Source organism: Peromyscus californicus, unplaced genomic scaffold (assembly GCF_007827085.1).
Source record: "Peromyscus californicus insignis strain IS unplaced genomic scaffold, ASM782708v3 Scaffold_7__1_contigs__length_154581171, whole genome shotgun sequence".
NCBI lineage: Eukaryota > Metazoa > Chordata > Mammalia > Rodentia > Cricetidae > Peromyscus > Peromyscus californicus.
This window is the reverse complement of record NW_026294595.1, coordinates 121,584,150-121,600,140: the sequence shown is the minus strand read 5'-3', so window position 1 is coordinate 121,600,140 and position 15,991 is coordinate 121,584,150. Positions and strand designations below refer to the sequence as shown.

Genomic DNA, 15,991 nt, shown 5'->3' with positions numbered 1-15,991 from the left:
GGTTAACTAATTACCCATAGGAGAAAAAAAAATCATTGGCTCCTCCCTACATCACACATAAAGATAAATTCCATCTGAATCATACATCTCAAAATGAAAAAATAAATTGCTTGGAGGATAAAGACATTTGCTGCCAATCCTGATGACCTGAGTTTGATCCCCAGGATCCGTATGGTGGAAGGAGAGAACAGACTCCCCAAAGTCATCTTCTGCCCTCCACATATGTGCCAATACATAGACAACCCCCACAGACACACTCACATGGGCATGCACACACAAAATAAATAAGAATGTAATGCAAGTAGCACAATGGAGTATCTCTGTATCCTTTAGAAGGATAAAATTTCTAAAATGAGTGTAATAATAACCAGTTATGGGCAGGAGAGTTGACTCCGTTATACAAGTACTTCAGTTCTCAGCACCCACATGGCAGCTCACACCTGCTTGTAACTCCAGTTCCAGGGGATCTAGTGCTTTCTTCCAGTCTCTTCAGGCACTAGGCATACTCACTATATACTTACATACATTCAGGAAAAACATCCATTCATACATAAAGAATAGAAACAAATCCTTAAAAAAATCATCACTAGTGTGCTGGCTAGTTTTATGTCGACTTGGCACAAGCTGGAGTTATCTGAGAGGAGGGATCTCAATTGAGAAGATGCTTCCATAAAACCCAGCTGGAGGGCATTTTCTTAATTAGTAATTAATGGGGAAGGGCCCAGCACATTGTGGGTGGTGCCATCCCTGGGTTGGTGGCCCTGGGTTCTACAAGAAAGCAGGCTGAGCAAGCCACAAGGAGCAAGCAAGTAAGCAGCACTCCTCCATGGCTTCTGCATCAGCTCCTGCCTCCAGGTTCCTGCCATATCTTCCTTCAGTGATGAATAGCGGTCTGAAAGTATAAGCCAAATAAACACTTTCCTCCGCAACTTGCTTTTTGGTCATGGTGTTTCATCACAGCAATAGAAACCCTAACTAAGACACCGAGTTATAAAAGAAAGGAGTGAAAAGTCAAGCCACAGACAGATGAAGAAATACTACAGAAATACATGTAATATACATATATGTTATTATTTGTGCTTATGTAATACATGTATATACAAGACAGAAGACTGATATATTGTATATGTAAAAAAATTCCCATAAGTTAGTATAAAAAGTGAGCCCACCCAATGTGAGAAAAGTTTCTAAGTACATCAATTACATTAGTTGCTGTTCAACTTAGCAGGGAGTTACAAATTAAAATGCTGAGAGAGAGAGAGAGAGAGAGAGAGAGAGAGAGTTGGTTGTAAGAGTTGCCAAGAATATGGAGCAAATGTTAGGGTTTCACACTGGTGCAGTCACTTTTAAAATTTGTGTTGAGATTTCCTGTAGAAGGGCATATATACATTGTATGCCCTGAGAATTCCATTTGAAGATATCCAGTAAGTATGCCTGTGTGCTCAAGAGGGTTGTATAAGAATGCTGATAGCAACATTGTTAAATATTCCAAGCTTAAAATATCTCTCAAATTTATCAGCCACTGTGTTAGTCAACTTTTTTATCGTTGTGGCAGACAGAATATCTGACTGAGATCAAGAACTGCAAGGAGGAAGGGTTTATCTTGCTCTTGGTTTCAGAGGTCTCAGACTGTGGTCACGTGGCTTTGCTGCTTCTTGGACTATAAGTGGTGAGACAGAACATCACGTTGGGGAGCATGTAGTGGAACAAAATGGCTTACCTCATGATGCACAGGAAGTGGGGGGAGGGAGGAGGGAGGGAGCGATTGATGGATAAGATATCATTCAGGAAGGTACACCTCCAGGGACCTACTTTCTCCAACCTGGTCCTACCTCTTGATAGTTGATTAATAGCTATGAACTCATCAGTCCATTGAAGGGTCTAGCATCCTCATGATACCACCTCTCAAAAGTGTCGCTATCTGGGGACCAAGTCTTCAAAGGAGCCTTTTGGGCCCTTCATATCTAAATCATAGCAGGAACAGAGTGAATAAGTAAATTTTGATATAATGATAATATTGGAAGATAGCAATAAAAACAAAGAAATCACAGATGTATTTATGTAAAAAATAATGTATGCTGCGTGTTTCCATTTATATTAGAGTTCAGAGGCAAAAAATGAACAGTGATAAAATACTGTATCAATCACATGTACAATGCTTTTAAAAATAAAATACATTTGCCAAAATATACTCAGATGAAGAACTAATACAGTATCAAAAACTTTATTATTGTTGTGGGAAGCACATGTGCCATTGAATGTGTGTGGAGGTCAGAGGATAAGTTCTCAGAATCTAATCTCACTGTCCATACTTTACGTAGCTTCGAGGGATTGAACTCAGGTCTCTAGGCTTGCCTGGTAAGCACCTTTACCTTGGGGCAAGTTGTCATCACTGCAAATCAATTAAGTAAATTAGCAATTAAGATATCAAAAGAAAACCCCAACAACAACAAATAAAACACCACAAAACAAAAAAAATGGGGGATTTTGAACATTAAAATATGGTATCAGGGATAAAAACCTTAACAGAAGGTTTTACAAAATAAAGCTGAGGCAATATCCTAAAATCTAGACAGGACAAGGAAATAAAAAAAATATATATAGCAGAAAAAGTTGAAAGGATTGATGAGTAGGGTGGTACACACTTTTACTTCTAGTCCTCAGGGGACAGAGACAGGTGGATCTCTGTGTATTCAAGGCCAGCCTGGTCTATAGAGAGAGTTCCAGGACAGCCAGAGCTACACAGAGAAACACTGTCTGGGAGGTGGGGTAGGGGAGCATCTTACAATAAAGACAAACTAGATCCATTCATTCCTGTTTATGATTAAATCTCTGTTTCTCTAAGATTGAGCTATGCTCCATCCACCTGTAACCTTAACTACAAATGGTTCTGCACTGCCTGTTCCAGGAAATAGTAACCATGTCTTTGTTTCAAAAATTGTTATTACCACTTTGTAACCATACCTTTGTGTTAAGAGGTTTTTATGACCATCTTGTAACCCTATCTTTGTTTCAAAAGGTTATTATAACCACCTGTTGTTATGACCACTTGTTATGTTCTGCTTCTGTAACCCAACCTACTTGTCTGCCAAATCCCCCATTTGGAAATCCCCATTCCTGAGCTATAAAAACCCTATCTTCCCCACATCCATTGCTGACCTCTTGACCCCCACCTTAGAGTGCATAGGAATAATAAAAGTTTTAATTAATTGCTTGCTTTAATTGCCATGATGATTTGGGTTGGTGGTCTTTCTCCTCACATCCTTGGATTAACATGATGCTGGAGAGGGTCTGAGAGCGACAGCACGTTTGTAGAGGTGACTGGGAGTCGAAAGTACAGAAGACACTAGAACCAAAAGGGCTATGGGTTAATGCTCTTGAACTTTCAAAAGAAAAGTGGTTTTCAAATTAAAACTATTCTTGAAAGTGAAAATATCCATTAGTAAAGATGTATCTGTAAGGGAAAAAATTTAGATTATTATATTTATGTGTGTGTGTGTGGATGGGTGTTATTGTAATACAGTCAATGAACTGAAATAAGAGGCTTAATCATTTCCATTTTTCATTGTTAAAAACTCACAAATAGGTCTCTTAATATTTTTTTCTTACTCATTGGGTTGCCACCACTTAGATTTGGGCTTCCAGTTATGAATGTGTATTTGTGTGGTGGCAGAAGACAATCAATATTGACTGGCCATTGTCTATTGCCGAACGCCATGCTGTGTGAGTTTCTTGTGAGTATCAGAGCAGCTCAGGTCATGTCCAGGGTGTATTTATCGTGGTGCTAAGTCTTCTGTGTACGTTGTGTGCAGCATCCAGATGAGTGAGGAGTCCTTACTCACCTCTCTCTCTCTTTCTTTTGAGTGATGTTCTCACTCTTCGGTGGCCTCTAACTCCTGATCCTCCTGCCTCTGCCTCTGGAGTGGTAGGACTACAGACATGTATTACTATACTAGTTTCCTTACCCCTGACATGTGAAAGAAGCTTGATTCACCCAAAGACCGGTATGAGAGGAGAGATAGCTTTCCAAATGCAAACACTCGCGACCCTGCCAACTCCTCCTTCAAACTCAGTCCTAGCATCTTTGCTTTAGACCTTTCGGATTTTTAGTTAATAAAATACTATTGTTTTTTAAACTTATGTTTTTAAGAAATTTATGTATAGCGGGTGGTGGCAGTGGCGCATGCCTTTAATCCCAGTACTCAGGTGGCAGAAACATGTGAATCTCTGTGGGCTCAAGGCCAGCCTGGTCTACAGAGCTAGTTCTAGGACAGCCAGGGCTATACAAAGAAACCCTATCTCAAGAAACAAACAAACAAACACAAGAAATTCATCTGCCATCTGCAATATCTCACCAACCACTGGTATCCATGATTAGTGACCTCAAGGGGCAGAAGTCCTGCCCACTGCCTCTAGCAAAGTTCTATCATTAGGGTCCGGCAAGGTGCCTGATAGAGCAGTCATGTAGGTCTTTGTTGAATGACTAAATCAGAATGAATGAATTCAACTTTTCACTCTGATGGACTGTAAACATGAATGTCTGTCTGAAAAGGTGTAATAACTTCTTTTAAAAAACTGTATCTCATATAAACATCCTTTAAAACTTCTTCCCAGGTCGAACATAACTTTTCTGTCCTTGGAAAATGACCGTATCCTTTATAGTTGACTGATTTCACTTAATCTCTTGTGTGAAGTTTCCCTTCACAATTTTGCAATATCTAAGTAGGTGATTAAAACACCAGCTGAAGCCCCAGACCTCGATCTAAAACTCAACACCGTTGAGTTTGCCACCTTTGAGCCCTGTACGCTGTGATTTCAGCACTGGTGCGTCATTTTCTACCACACCGGGTGGATGTCACTGACTGAGACTCAAGAAGTTGTCTGGCTAGTAAAGGGCTCCTTTCAAAGTGAGTTGTAACCCTGAGGGTTTCTCTGTGGTACAGACACGCTCTTGTTTCTTAAATTCTCCTTGTCTTCTGGAAGAAATCCTGCACACAGCATTCAGTGGACTCATAGAGGGCTCCTTCGCCTCCCTCCAGCCTCAGCACCTGTTTGCTTAGAATTACCATGGACTCCTGGGGAGCTTTTTTCCTCTGCTGGCTTAGACTGATACAGTTGTCCCTCTGTATCCGCCAGCTTAAAAAAAAAAATCTAAAAAATGTCTGTCTGTTCTGAACACATACAGACTTTATTCTTGTCATTATGCCTTAACAATAGGGCACAACAGCTATTTGAATGGCATTCCTACTGTATTGGCATTATAAATAACCTCCAGATGATTTAGTGTATACTGGAGGATGTTCCTAGGTTCTGTACAAACACTGCACCATTTTATTGAAAGGATTAAGCATGTATGGATTTGGATATGCAAGGGGGTCCTAGAGCTGATCCTCAGACAGATACTAGGAGACTCCACCACATAGACACTATAGCTAAATCTAAACTGGAAAACTGACAGCCACAGACGAGATCTGTTGGATGTAACATCTTCAGGGATGGAGGAATGTCTGCCTAACAGGGAAAGAATGTGTTAAAATCTGTCTGCCTGGATTAAGGGTCTCCTGGCCTGTGAGGGCTGCCACTAAGATTCTTTCCTTTGTCTCAGCATGCCCCCAGCTGGCAGATGGAGCTTACAATTTGTTTTCAAATATCTTGGCCGGGCTACAGGATCTGGTGTTTAAAAGGAAAAGAGGTACATGAAGATTTCCCCAGCCTGCAGCACTCTGGGCAAATAATAATCATCTGGGGGTGATCTTTGGGCTGTTGCAACACGTGAGGATTAACTATTCAAATAAAATTCCTTCTGTTTGAGAACAAGCAATTCATTCAAACCCAGTCAATCTGCTCCAGGCCGAGGTCTTTTTGCATTTTTTGCATCAATGTTTTCCCACTCTCCATCCATCCCCCTCCCTCCCAGGGGACAGAAGAGGGGTAGAAATCACAGACGGGTTCCCACTGGCTCCTCTGCTGTAGTAGGAAAGGCTCAATCAGTGGGCCTGTCCACGGGTGGGGAAAATCTTCATCCCGAGTTTAAAGAATATGACACATGCTTCCAGGACTTGGCCCACGCTCCCTTAGCTCACTCCAGAAGCAGCCTGCAGACAGTTCCCTTGCCTGGCAAACTTGCTTCTCGCTGTTTGACGTTATTATCAATGCCCAAATGGGGCAGAGCAGACATACTATGCAATTAAAATCCTAGAAATGACCATTAATCCACGGTGGTTTGTAGCTAGATTTTTCCTGCCTGGCCCACAGTCAGGACAAATCTCTCTCACCTGCCAGTCCCACAGCCACTCAGACCCAACCAAGTAAACACAGAGACTTATATTGGTTACAAACTGTATGGCCGTGGCAGGCTTCTTGCTAATTGTTCTTATATCTTAAATTAATCCATTTCTATAAATCTATACCTTGCCACATGGCTTGTGGCTTACCGGCATCTTCACATGCTGTTTGTCATCTTGGTGGCTGGCAGTGTCTCTCTGACTCAACCTTCCACCTCCCAGCTTTATTCTCCTCCTTGTCCCGCCTATACTTCCTGCCTAGCCAATGGCCAATCAGTGTTTTATTTATTGACCAATCAGCAACACATTTGCCATACAGAACATCCCACAGCAGTGGTTAATAATTAGCGAGAAAACATCCTGGCATCCTTGCTTCCCAGGAAGACAGTTCCATATAAGCTCTCAGAGGGACTGAGTTCCAGGGGCCTGTGGCAGTAACCCATTCACTGAAGCAGGCTAGTTCCCTTGTGACTGGTTTTGATCACTTATGGTCTTCCTGGATCAGCTCCAAAGCTGGTCACCTAAACTCAAACCCTCATCTCAGGCTCTACTTTGAGGAGACATGTACTAAGTCTGGCAGCATGTCCCGTGGTAGGAGCTGCCAAAGGCAGGCCAGAGAGGGGGTGGATAGGCTGTAGAGCTGTCGGTAGACTGCTCACCCGGCACACCTGGAGACCTGGGCTCAATCCCCATTACCACATGAACAAGTGGGAGGCTTGCCATAATCCCGACCCTCAAGAGGAGGAAACAGGAAGGAAGATCAGAGGCTCAAGGTCATTCTTGGCCACTTAGTGAATTCGAGGCTAATCTTGGATACAAAAAAGTCTCTAAAACAAACAAATCAAGCCAGTCTTCTGTGGCACCCACCCCAATGTTTGGGGTTGTCTACAACTTCTTTCCACGTTTGAAATCAGTTCTTGTCCTTGGTTGACAGCCAGCATGGTTCCAGAAGGACAATTTCTGACAGGGCTCCCAGGTGAAGTTGTCCACCTGCAAGAGTGAGCTGTGGACGCTGAACTCCAGTCCTGCCTGGCTATGACTTTACCCACCAAACTCTGAGCATGGGGCTGGGTCAGTAGAAGATGAGCTCTTTGTTGATTGGTCCATCCACTACTAATCATGGCCAATCATCGCCTCATAGAAACAAGGTTCTGATTTGCCCAAAGATTATTTAGGTCTAGCAGCCTTGGCAAATGGTAGATCACAAATTACATGCTGCCTTCTGTAGAAAGATGATGTTGACTTCTCAGGGCCAAGCCCTTAAGGCAACTTCAATCCTTTCCCCAGGACTTTGCATTCCAGAGATCACATTGCACTAGCTGGTTTCTTACTCCTACAATGAAGTGCTGAGGCAGGCTACTTTATAAAGAACAGAGGCTCAGAGTTTGGAAAGCACGAAATCTAGGGGCTTCTGGTGATGACTTTTCCTGCTCACAATCTTGAGGCAGCACAGAGCATCACATGGTAAGAGACGGAGAGTGCATGTGTGGCTATGCACCTCTGCAGGTACACCCGAACAATGTTATTTAATCTTAATCACTTCTCAAGGCTCCATCATTAAGCACTGGGGTTGAATTAACTTTCCACTCTCTTACTATCTGAAAATGAGCATCAAATTTCAACATGTGATAAAAACTATAGCAATTACCCCCAAAGGATTTGGTGACTGTATAACTTAAAAAGAGCTGCACTATAGTACAGGCATGTATGATCTTGGTGTCTTCTTCATGCCTTAGGCCCCAGCACTGTCTATTAGTTATCAATACAGTTACTCCGGGGACCCTTCAGGAAGCTCTCAGGGAACCTCCAGCTCAGTTTCTTGAGTTCTTCTGTAAGCCCTGGGGAACAGTAACAGAAGTCTTTTCTCTGCTTTTCTACCCCTGGGTATTGCTGGGGTCACGCTTCCCTGTGAACAGCTTGCCTGTCCTCCCTCAGTTCCTCTCCCGTGCTGCTCATCAGAACTGGAGTGAGTTTGAAGAAGGGCACAGAACAGTCTATTCTTGGTTCATCCACCTGAGCAGAAACAGCCATGGAGAGAGGTCACTGCCAACCTTCCCGACCCCACTTCTTTTGCCTCTGTTGACAGTATATAAGCAACTATAATGCCAAACTCACTGGTTGCTATGATGCTTCAGGGATTTGAGCTATAAAGACGTCTGGAACAGTGCCGCCCGGCTTGTGGGAGGACTTCAGGAATGCCTGTGAGGTCATTGCTCCTCAACTCTCTTTTTTCTTTTTTTTTTTTTTTCGAGACAGGGTTTCTCTGTGTAGCTTTGCGCCTTTCCTGGGACTCACTTGTTAGTCCAGGCTGGCCTCGAACTCACAGAGATTCGCCTGGCTCTGCCTCCCGAGTGCTGGGATTAAAGGTGTGCGCCACCACCGCCCGGCAACTCCTCAACTTTCGTGGTTAAAATGGACTTAAAAAAAATAGGTTTAAGGTGGCAGAGTCCTTGCCTAGCACATGTGAAGACCCAAGCTCCACCCCTAGCAATTAAAAAGAAAAGAGAAAGTCTGCAGAGTTGGCTCAATGGTTAAGAGCATTTGTTGCTTTTGCAGAGGACCCAGGTTCGATTCCCATCACCTACATGATGGCTTGCAACCCTCTGTAACTCCATTCCCAGAGGATCTGCTGACCTCTTCTGACCTCTTCAGGCACCAGACACCCATATGGTGCACATCCATACATGCCAAAACACTCATACACATAAAATAATAAATACAGCTTTACAAATTAGATGAGAAAAAAAGAAAGAAAAAAACCCTCTGTATTCCTACATTTATATTAACTATATTAGGCCTGACAAGGCAGCCCAGAGAGCACTGGAAGAGTGTATCATACAGCTAGGAGACTGGAGGCAGGCAGGATGTAGCCCAGTCTAACGCAAGGAGTGTGGGCTTCAGAGATGTGTAGAACTGCTTTGGAATTTGGGCTAACTCTCCTGAACCCCATTCTAGCTGATAATTCAAGAAAGCAACATGTCTACCATCAAGTTGTTGGTTTAAGTGAAGAAGTAGAACCTAGGGCACAGTAAGTTCTAGAACCAGACTACACAGTATGAAGTCTCAGTGTCTACCACCTCTTCATTGTATAACTGAAAGGTTAATCTCTCTGTGGCCTCAATTGCCTTCAACTATCAGATGAGATAATAGTAAAATTTATTTTTTATTTGATGGAGTATGAACATTTGTTTGTTTTTCTAGTACCAGAGATTGAACCTAGGGTTCAGGCCTGCTAGAACTGCTGAGCCACAACCTTAGTAATTTAACATCTATGATTAACACATGGAAAGCATTTAAAACATGAATGTTTTTATTATATAATAATATTATTTTTAACATAATGTTAAAAACATTAGCTATTGTGATGGGTAATCACAATTACCAACTCTACTGGGTTTGGAGTCACTATGGAAACATACCTCTGGGTGTGCCTATGAGGGTGTTTCTAGAAAGGTTTGACTGAGAAGGGAAGACCCACCTTGAATGGCACTGCACCATAGGCTAGGGACTCAGACTGACTACCAAGGGAAATGAATGGAGTACCTGCATGCCCCTCTCTTTGTGCCCATGCCTCTGCTTCCACCATCATGCCTTCCTACTGTGGCTATAGCTCTGTAAAAATAAAGCACTGATTGGCCAGTCGCCAGACAGAAAGTATAGGCGGGACTAACAGAGAGGAGAGAAGAAAAGGAGGAAGAGACAGAGGGAGGAGTCATCAGCTGCCGTCCAGGGAGCATCATGTAGAGACAACAGATAAAGCCACAGAATACGTGGCAACATATAGATTAACAAAAATGGGCTGAGTATAAGAGTAAGAGCTAGACAATGGTAGGCCTGAACTAATGGCTGAGCAGTTTAAATAATATAAGAGTCAGTGTGTTTATTTTATAAATGGGCTCCGGGACTGGCGGGGCTTGGCGGGAGCTGGAGAGAAATTCTCCAGTTACACTTCCTCACTATGACAAACGGTGTCCCATCTTAAACTGCAAGTCACAGTAAACCCTTCCATTCTTAAGCTGATTTTGTCACCCCAATGAGAAAAGTAACTAATACAGCAACCATCAACGAGGATGACAAAAACACAGTCATAAAAATGACATAAAATAATTCTAGGTGAGTTTAATTTAGTGTAATGTGGTGATATATTGTGTACCCTAATAAACTTTGCCTGAATAAACTTTGACAGAACAAGCCAATAGATTAAACATAGATACCAGGCAGTGGTGGCACACACCTTTAATCCCAGTATTACATCTGGTGTCCAACTTGTGGGGCACAAATTCAAGAAAAAGCCATAGGCTCAGGCTGGAGCTACACACAGCTGGAATCTTCACCCCGCCTGGGCTGAACTCCTTAAACTGCTGGCTAAGTTTTTGTTGCAGCCTCTCTGCAGCAAACTCCATAAGTTTTTGGGCTCCCAGAAACGACAGGAGTTAGCCACTTTCACACATTTCCTCAATGCAGACCACTGGATCTTTCAATTCTTTCCTCTCCTGGTGGGTTTTGGCTTTCTCTGGGCCCCCTCTTCGGGCTGCTGCCACACCATCATCTGAATTGTCACTGTCAGCAGATTTGATGAGTCAATTAAGATTTCTTAAAGGGAGGAATTAGTTAAAAGAAAGTTTTTCCCCACATTAAAAAGGGGGAAACATTTTTACAATGGTAGGTATTTGGTCTCTGTTTAACTATACATTAAACAGTCTGAAAATGGAACAATTAAATTAGAGGATAATTAATGTTGATGGGATAGATGTAATGTCAATCATAAATATTGTTTTATTTGATCATTTTTGTTTTATCATTAAAAAGGTTAGTTAATACAAGTGCCAAGACAAAAGTTTTAGAAAAACTTATTAAAACAGATCATAGAGATATTCAGACCCAGACAGAAGAATAATTTAAAGGAGAACCAATCTCAAGATTGCATTATAAGGTTACAGAGAAACAGCCTAAGGCTTTTAAACAGCCAACTTTAATCTATCCAGTAACCTTACAGAAACTACCCAGTGATAGATATCCTCAAGGCTGTGTACAAGCTGACTGGACTCCTGGGCAAATGTTAGATTTGAGGAGATTCAAAGAAACAATAGTCTCATATGGCATCCACTCATCTTTAATGAAGCAGATGCTAAACTCATGGTCAAATTGTAATAGAATTATCCCTTAACTGGACAGATTTGGTTACAGCAATCTTAGAGGATGGTCCCCAATTACAATGGAGGACCTGGTAGAAGGATGAGGCTAAAACTATTGAACAATGAAGTAGAGCTAGAAGTATGGAAATTTCCCAAGATCAACTTCTTGGAGAAGGCGATTATGCTGATATACAAAGACAATCTTTATATGATGTCTGCACCCTATCTTTATGCCACATGGCAGCCTTGAATGCTTGGGACAGAACCGAAGAAGTAGGAAAGAAAATTGATTCACTTACAAAAGTTATACAGGGTCCAAAAGAAACCTTCACTGATTTCTTACAAAGATTGACTTCAGCAGTAAATAGAATGATACCAAATTCAGAAGCTAGGCAAATAATAATTGTATCTCTAGCTTTTGAAAATGCTAATGCACAATGCAAAATGGTAATTAGGCCATTAAAGACAAGATCAGCACCCTTAGGGGAATGGATCTGAGATACAATAAATATTGAATCTCATGATCATGATAATGCTTGGATAGGAGAGGTGATTTCCAGAGGTTTGAAGAAAAATCAAAATGTCAAATGTTTCAATTGCAGTAAACAAGGTCACCTAAAAAGGAACTGTAAACAGGGCATTCCTAGAAACAATGTTTTTGCTAGGAATAATCCCAATAGAATGCCCCTCCCTTCTGGATTATGCAGATATGTAGTAAAGACAGATACTGGACTAATGAAAGTACATCAACAAGGGACAGTCAAGGTAATCCTTTGCCATCAAGAAACTCCCTGAGGGGTCTCTCATAGATAAGACCCCATGTCAAATTTGGTTCAGTCCTTTCCTGTCATCATGGAAGAAACTCCTTCCTAGAACAATTAAAGAACCTAATACCTATTGTAGAAAACAATACTGCTTTGGATGATAGAATAGCTATAGAAGATAAAAACAAAATTTTCAAGAGAACCCAGAACAAGGGAGACCTCTTAATTAGAAGAGGTGATAGTTCATCAACTAGTGTGACCATTCAATTTAAATTAACTTATACAACTAACAAATGCTTTTCATTTGATCAGATAGAACTTGCCAAAAGAGAACCTCCCCAAAGTTAGGGTTGGGGAAGTGTTTTGCTTTTGTCTTTCAGAAGAATGAAGGCTAAGGAATCTGCAGGACACTGGGCAAATGAGACATCTGAAGAAAAAGGACAAATCATCCAGAAAAAAATGTCCCATGAAAAAGATTTTCTGCAGTGAACCATGACCATGCCTAACAGCCACTTTGAAGTCTCCAAAAAGATGATGGGACCCCACAATGACTATTCCACATGGACTATGATAATGCCATTAAACTGATAAACATCACTCAAAGCTAGACTACAAACTGTTCTGGACAATTTCAAGACGGTTAGCTGAGATGATCCAGTCTCACAGACTATTCTAGCCAGGACTTGAGACAAGTCCTGCACTTTCCAATTATGCAGAGACTGGACAAAAAAATGGCACAGCTACTTGACAATTAACCCAAAATTTTTCTTTTCAGGATCCCCTAAAGATGCCATCACCTCTAGACAGAAGGAAGTAATTTTAAAACCACAACACCCACATTCCCAAAAGGTGGGGTGGGTGACTTTTGGACTTTCAATGGGTTGTGGATAACTGTCATTGTTTAGGATGATTGGTTACAAGTTGTTAGCTGATAATGGTCAGGAAAAAAGCTAAACAAAGGAGATTAGATTCAGGGTTCTTGTTTGAAAAAAAAAGAAAAAGAAAAAAGAGGATATAGCTAAGAGATGGATCATTGAATCTGAAAAAAAAGATATAGAAATGATAAGATAAAAGAGTAGATTATTGAATCTACTCTGAAAAGAAAAAAAGAGAATATAGATATAAGATAAAAAAGTAGATTATTGAATCTACTTTTAAAAAGCAACTACTAGTTTTAAATATTTTACATTGGATTGGATTTTTGTATATTGTATACAAATTATGTGTATTGATACAAAGTTGAGATTAATTTTGTTAAAATATACTGTACATATATTTCTAATCTTGTTCAAGGTATTGTACCTATATAGCTCATTTAGCAATGTAATGCAAATTGCTAGTCCTTGAAAGTTAATATTATCAACTAATTAGGAAATAAAGAAATGCAAGTTAGTAGTTAGAAACCTATTACAATCAAACTTTTAGTCATATTAAGTATGTTTTCAAGGTCAAGCAGATATATTTTAGATAGTTCATCTTCAAACACTTTAGAGATCTACAGAATATGGCATTTAAGATGTTTTAATAACATAGATTCTTTCTGTTTTTTTATGACTATGAGACATGTCTGGTCCTGGCAGCACCAATCTACTTCAGAGAAGATGATGGGCATCAAAAAAACTCCATATGGAGTTTAATTTCTTTGTGGCAAAGGTTAGCCACTGGGCAAGAAAGTGCCCTTGCCTCAACTGCTGACAGTATGCTGTCCAAATGGACAAGCAGGACACAAAAGAAAGGACTGTCAAATCTTGCCAAGACAAGGTAGGAAGGCCCTTTAGAAAATCCTGCCTCACAGATAAATCTGTCAGATATGCTAAGCTTGTAAACCAAAGATGGATGCCCCAACATTGCAGAGGAACCTTGGGTGACTGTCCAGGCAGCCAGCTGTTTCTGTCATTTCTCACATTTTTTGGAAATCATTTGCTTGCACTTCCTGCTTGCTTAGGTAATATTGTTTCCTTCTTGGGTCTCTGAGGGAGTTAAAGACTAGATAATTATAGTTTTTCTTGTTAACAAATTCAGAAAAGAAACTCACTAAAGAGGTGTAAAGTGTATAGGTTTGAAAGACATCAAAAGATAGTATTCAGTTGGTAATACCGGGTCCTGTGCTCATTGCATGAGTCAGCTGTTTGAAACCTGGGGCCTATGCAGGATCGCTTGGCTCGGCCTGGGAGGAGGGGACTGGACCTACCTGGACTGAGTCTACCAGGTTGATCTCAGTCTTCAGGGAAGGTTTTGCCCTGGAGGAGATAGGAATGGGAGGCGGGCTGGGGGGAAGGTGAGGGGGGTGGGAGGGGGGAGAACAAGGGAATCCGTGGCTGATATGTAGAACTGAATTGTATTGCAAAATAAAAAAAAAAAGGGTATATATTTATAGTAGAAGAAAAAAAAAGTTAGGATAGAAAGTGAATTAGGTACAACATTTTGTACTCACCAAAATAGGATAAATAATGGAGTATTTTCTCTGACTTTGTCAAATGTTTATGGACTAGACATTGTTAATGTAATTCTTGACTGTACATATTGCATATACTTATTGTATATAGTTTTTCTTACATTAGTTATAACTTTCTATTATTATGTTAGACAAAAAAAAAAAGGAGAAATGTGGTGATATATTGTATACCCTAATAAACTTTGCCTGAAGATCAGAGAACAGAACAAGCCCCTAGATTAAACATAGACAGGCAGTGGTGGCATATACCTTTAATCCTAGCACTTGGGAGGCAGAAATTCGTCTGGATCTCTGTGAGTTCAAAGCTACCCTGGACATGAGATTGATTCAGTCTAGGAGAGAAACAGAGCCAGGCAGTAGTGGCACATGCCTTTAATCCGAGCATTAGGAAGGTAGAGACAGGAAGTGATGGCTGGGCAGAGAAAGGTCTGTAAGGTGTGAGGAGACAGGAATTGAAGGTCTTTTTGACTGAGGAAGCCCTTTCAGCTAGAGGCCTTTTGGCTAGGCTTTTTTGGCTGAAGCCCTTTCTGCTGGAACTCTTTCAGACTGAAGCATTGGTGAGGTAAGAGGTGGTGACTGTGGCTCACTCTGCTTCTTTGATCTTTCAGCTTTCACCCCAATATCTGGCACCACAATTTTTTTTTTATTAAAAAGACCATTTAGAAATTGATGTTACAGTGTAATATAAAATATTAGTTCTTTTATTTTTTACTCCAAATCTGAAATAATGTAAGTCCATGAAATAAAGTTTAAGTTGGAACAGTGTCATTTCAAGGCTGACAGATTGAGTGAATCGTGTACTGTCACCATATGGCCAGTAATCAGAAGTACTTACCTCTGTCCCCAAGATTAATGTTGAATTATGGAGGCTTTGCATTCTGATGTTTCTTTAGGAACAATACCCTTTGCATAAACTACCACCAGCTTGCATAAAAAAGTCCTCAAGCACTGTCTGACATAGAGTGGGCAGTTTTATGAACAGCAATTACCACGAACACACAGGTTTCAATAATGTGCCAGGCAATGTGCCAGGCAGATAACTTCAACTCCCATAAGCTTAGCTGAGTCCCTTTCCAAAAACTGTAGCGTCCCATGGAGGAGAAAGGCAGATCAGAACAACTCTGACTTTAGCACCCAGAGTGGAGATCTCTCTCTCTCTCTCTCTCTCTCTCTCTCTCTCTCTCTCTCTCTCTTTTCTTTTGTTTTTTGAGACAGGGTTTCTCTGTGTAACCCTGGCTGTCCTGGTCTGTAGACCAGGCTGGCCTTGAACTCACAAGAGGTCTTCCTGTCTCTGCCTCCTGAGTGCTGGGATTAAAGGCCTGTGCCACCACTGCCTCGTGGAGATCTCTTTTT

The 15,991-nt window shown here is 41.1% G+C and overlaps 1 long non-coding RNA gene across 4 annotated transcripts in view; it reads left to right on the top strand.

The window, feature by feature from the left end:
* The window catches only part of LOC128101773 (uncharacterized), an 87,282-nt gene that overhangs the window by 46,943 nt on the left and 24,348 nt on the right, over positions 1–15,991 (top strand). The gene's annotated exons all lie outside the window — the stretch shown is intronic.